Here is a 6,000-nt window from a genome sequence, read left to right on the forward strand (position 1 = left end):
ACTTGTGAAGTCTCACAATAAATGCTCCTAACTTCTCGACAAACCTCTCACTAAATAGAATATCCCAAGAGCCAACTGTCAGAATATTTGCATAACTTTCCTTGTTGTCTTTAAAGGCCTCACATTCTAAAATGAAATGCTTTTCTATTTCCACTTTTCCGGAAGAACAAAAAATACATACTCTTTCCTTCCACACTTCTTTTGGCCTTTTCTAGCGCCCTGTTTCACAACGGAGTTGATAAGAATTAGTCCTTAGTTGAGCAATAAGAATTTTGGCTCTCCAAGAAATATTGGACCCTATGTACGCTTTTTGTTGATGATTATGAGTGAGATTAAACTCTTCAATATAGTACTTTTTTCTTTCTCCCTAGCTCCTTCTCCCAAGTACGTTTGTGGAACTTATCCATAACAAAAGTTTTTATCTCTTTAGTGTTTGTGAGACACATGCGCAAGCAAATACCCCATTTACTAAGCCATTTGTTATTTTACCACATCCAAGTCTTCTTTATTTTGCACAATATGTCATTAAACACAACCTTAGGCCATTTGCCCTCTTCCATTTGCTCAATTTTTTTCAAATACCTTATGACTCGCATCATAGCAATTGCTTCAATAAGAGCAACCCTTGTTTTACTTAATAAGATAGCATAAAGAACTGCACTTTTAATATTGAATTTGTTTGTAATTAGACATTTCTGAATTTTCTCAATTTGTTTCCACTGCATGTCTGATGTACTGCTGGTCCACAATTCACAACCATAGAGAATCACCAGAACTAAAAAAAACCAAAAAAAATTAGAGTAGTTTTCCAGTCCCATAACTCTGTCTCTCTACACCTATTTTGAAAAGTATAAAATGTTTTCCAACCCCAAAGTTCTTTTATTTCTATAATCATCCAAATTTAGATTTATGTTAAAATCAATTTCAAAATATTTATTAAATGAAAGAGTTTTACACTTATTTATATTATTTTGAAATAATAATAAAATAAAGAATTTCTTCTTATTATTAATAATAAAATTTTGATAAAATATATTAAAGAAAAGTATCGAAATGCAAATACCTTACAACAAAATAAAATAAAACCAAAAACTCTTTAAAGAAAAAGTGTTGAATAAGAATTAAGTACAAGGAAGAGTTACAAAGTCACAACTAATTCACAATATCTTGGGACATCTCTTCTACAATTTGGTGTTGAAAATGAAGTAAAGTATGGTCATGAGTTGAAGGGATTTGTGTGAGTTAACACAATTATTGATTGTGTTAGTAAGTTGGTCATGGGTACTTGGGTCAAAAGCAGGAATTAATTAATATGAGTTAATTTTCAATATTTGTTTTATGTAAGATGATGGTATAGGTAATTATGTCTCAAAAGAAATGGGCTAGACATTCCTAAATTTGTGAGTTTTTAAAAAGGAAAAGAGTTATCACTTTCTAATCTCATAGTATGGTGAGTATATGAAAAAAAAAGAATCTTCAGATTCCAATGATCCATAATGCCTATGGTTAAGTCAATTCACTATTATAGACCTTAATTGATTTTGCAGAAAAATAATGTATATTTGTTGTGCATAAACCATGATAGTGTATTCTAATAGTAACAATGCTAGAAATTATAATAAAATACATAATAACTAGCCTACCCTAAAACTGATGAAGAAACTGCTCAAGGGAATTAAGATTAGATAGATTATGGAAAAGGAGACATTGCAATCCTTTTAGGATGTTGGGTTGCATTCAATATTTTTCAATTCTTAGAAAAGGAAGTCAATTGTATTTTTCGCTGATGTTTATTGAAGAGATTGTGAAATTTATAATAATAAAAGACAAAAATTGTGCTAACTAAACATGTTAGAAATGAGTCTCGAAACTTTGTATGTCTTCTTCATTAAGTCCATAGTTATATGTTACCAAAATGTTTCTCACAAGTTTTCCCTTAAAAATATGAGAATACATTTTACTATGAAGATACACAAATTGTAGGTGTTTTTGTTTTTAATAATTGATATATTCAATGATTATAGCATGTACATTTACAATTACTAGAAAAATTTCACATTGCTAGTGATTTAATGATAGCTTAATGCTTATTGACTCTACCATGGACAATGATCTATTAATCTTACATTAAACGAGATTCCATTATTATTAAAGTAGCATTTTAAATATTTGAATTTAAATATTATCATATTCATACAACTAGCACAACCATATAAATTAAATGGTTGGTAAATATTGATAGGCATCAATCAATAATAAGCATCAAAACACTTACTTCGTGATATATTGCTAAAAAAACATAAAAACTATATATATATATATATATATATATATATAATCAAAACAAACACACATACATAAATATATAGTATATTGTTTGACGAGGAATGATGGAGGGATTTTGCAACCTAGGGTTTTGCCAACATCGGGGGCAGAAAGACCATAGCCATGGTTTCTTCTTTGTGTACTCTTTCCCTTCCTCATCACATCATAGGCCTGACCAAGTATACAATGATCTCTTCAATTATTCATCAGATCCTTGGGAAGGAGCCATCATTTGGTTTGATCCAGTCACCTCTTTTGAACACTTTGCTCCTCTCATAGTTGAGTTGGATCACTGCCTTTGAATAGTGGTACAATACTCTATATTGTTAAATTTTACACCACATAACTCCTTGCAGGCTATGTCTTAGGTTAAGGGCTCTCTTCCTGATATGGTGTTGGGCTGACACTGACACTGAGAGAAAAAAAGCTAGGGGAGAAAATGGTATTAGATACCCCAATAATCCTCGTCGTGGTTTTAGTTGTAGACCCTAATACCTACATTAAATTCTCTCCCTCGTGCTCATCGGTACCACCTACCTACCCATTGTTACCTTCCCTAGACCCCTCTCTATCTTTGTGATCTTTGTTGAATTTTACTATCTTGAGACCATCACCAAAGTTGGTAGGTTTTCAACCTTGAGATTATCACGTGGATTATTTGGCACTATGTGACTCATCCCTGCATTTTGGTTTCATACATAGTCTACTAACCTAGAAATTTTTAGTGGTGGTGGTTTCCCTCAAAGACAACTAACACCTTAGGCACTTGTTATTGGCGATCATCAGAAGCACAACCATAAATGCATAAAAAGGAAGTCAAAGGAGATGTGCCTTGTACTTAGGAAGGATTTCCAACTCAATAACATCCATAAGATGGATATATCAGTAGTGGTTGGTTATTTTTCCAACAAACATATGTCCATGGTTGTCCTACAGACATGGACAAAATAAAATTTCAAATAGCTCCTTGGGTACACGCCTTAGTGCATGATTCTTATGAAAGGTTGGATGGGCTGGCTCACTTCGTCGAAGGAAGTTGTAGAAAAAATAATTTATGGGAAATGATCCTGGGGCTCTCAAGCTCTTTCCATGAATAAATGGTCATTAAACTTTGATGCTCGCATGGAGAAGCTCATTATCTTCCATATTTAGGTCCATCTCCTCAGTTCATTGCTTATATTTTGGTTTGAAAGTGAGTTTAAAGAGGTTGTTAATACTTTGGACTTTTATTATGATCTTGATTTCTCCTACCTACAAACTAGGCACATGGAAATTGCTCGCATCCTAGTCAGCCTAAACGTTTCTAAGGGATTTTGGAGTCTATTTTGATAAGCGTGGGGGACATCACTCACCACTAGAATACTCATTATGAAGGTATCCCCTTTAAGTGTGCACATTGTCATGCCCATGGACATCTCAACAAGGATTGTGAAATTGAGAAGATCCAGGGGAAAAATAGGTGAGAAAAAGTGTGTCGTACTCAATCTTGCCTCTTGGATATCCTCCAAGCCCCTCTAAAGAAGATGATAGGCACCAATATCTTGCTCCCCCTCAAGGTGTGTAGCCACTAGAATGAGATAAGGACTAGGAACCCTGGAAAAACCCTCCCTCGTCAGGCTATCAGGTCAATGTTGCTTCAATGTCTCCTCTAGGATAACATGTTTTGGTGAAAGGTGGTTCTCTTCCACTTTTATAGGACTCACCCTACACAAGTATGAATGCTCCTTATTTTTCGATCCTTGAAGTTTTAGCATGTCATTTAATTTTTTCCTCTCATTCAAGTGATGTTCCTTTCTCTTTGATGGATGATTTCCATGTTGGAGACCTCAAGCCTCGTGCTGGTATCTCCTCCCCTTTCTCTCATCCTCTTTTCTCCCTTGCCCCCTCCTCTCCATCTTTTCTCTCTCTTTATTTTATCACCTCCCTCTCCCTTCGATACCCCCCTTCTCTTGAAGTCGGGCCTATTTCTCCTCCTCCTCTCCTACAATACAATCTTCATTCCTCCTTAAAATATTCCCCATCCCCTTCCTCTATCTCTTCTAACTTGATGATTATTGATACTACTAGAGCGTTGGGTACCCTTGCGGACCCCCTACATTCATCTAATCCCCAAGGTCGAAAATTCCTCCTCTCGAAGGCTCAAAATCATGCTTCCCTTGAAATCCAATCAACGAATCGATTTGCTATCTTAAGGGCAGTTAGAGCTTCTAGCCCTCTTGTGATCACTAATGAAAATTATCTCACTAAATTGCTAGGGTCTTTCCAACCCTGCGAGAAAATACGTAATCAAAAGGCTCATCTATGCTCCTTGATTAGGATTTCTTAGCCACAAATGTTGTGGGTAATCAAGAGATCTCATCTCTAGTTGGAATTATTGTCTAATTTGCCTCTCGACTACTTGGTATATAAAATAAAGGCAAGTTCTAGTTCTTATCTCTTTAGATCTTGACACATCCTTCATCTATATCAACTTGTGTGGATCCTATGTAGACAAGAAATCATTTTGGGAAAACTTTTCCATGTGCCCTAATTTTAACTTTGTAAAAGTCCTTCTTGGTGGATACCTAAACTTCATTTTGGGGAATTCTGAATTTTGGGGTCCTTTCAGCTAAAGCGATTATCTTATCACTCCATTGGATGGTCTAGGACTCAATGATAATGCAAACTAAGGGGATATATATATATATATATATATATATATATATATATATATATATATATATATATATATATATATATATATATATATATATATATATAATCATTGGATTCAAAAAATTTATAATATAGGCTAAGATGGGAGTAATTCTTTATAAAACCATCGAGTTCAAAACTTTGATATATGTGTGTCGCAGACAAAATATGGAGTTAAACCCTGCCAAAGTCCCAATCTATGTAACGAAGAAGTATGCATATTATAATATATATAAACCAAGGGGAGAGGGAGGAATACCTTACAAACCACGAGATCCAAAACTTATAACCACCGAAGCCAATACTAATACAATATGCATATGCAGGCGAATTAAGATTTAGCACCTATACTTATGAGGAGGGCCATAAGACCACAACCATATGACTAGGATTTCAACCCCCAGTGAAATACTAAGTCACCTAGGTGGTATTGTTTTGAGTCCCTTATTGGTATTTCTGGGGAACCTTTACTTGTGCTTCTATGGGAACTAAACCTCTGGGACAAAGATTTGTCTCTATCTGTTGTTGCTTTTCCAATTCCCTTCAAGTGTTGACCCTAGAACCCTGATATTTTGTAACTCAGTGTAAAAGGTTTGCCTTCAAAATCTGTGGGGAGACAAACTTTGGGATGGGAAAGTTCGTGTCAACTGTTGTTCCTCCAAAATTTGTCCCAACGATTTGAAACCGAGTACCCTAGTGATTTAAAACCTAGTCACTTGTAGAATCTTCTAGGGTGATTTCTTCCTGGGAATCTATCTCGGGACAACAATTCTTCAACAGATATCGAGTTATGTCTTCATCAACTTACAAGCCACTATCAAGTTTTCAAAGAAAAACTAAGTCTCGGTCCCTTCCACTCTGTTTTGAGAAAAATTTTGTTGCAGGCTTATTACATGTAACAACCACAAAATTAAATATGCAACTAATTATATCAAATATTAAATTAATAATCAACACACAAACTATTCAACTAATTAGCAT

Source organism: Pinus tabuliformis, chromosome 6 (genome assembly GCF_031772625.1).
Source record: "Pinus tabuliformis cultivar Carrire ecotype Pingquan chromosome 6, CPIR1, whole genome shotgun sequence".
NCBI classification, from domain to species: Eukaryota; Viridiplantae; Streptophyta; class Pinopsida; order Pinales; family Pinaceae; genus Pinus; species Pinus tabuliformis.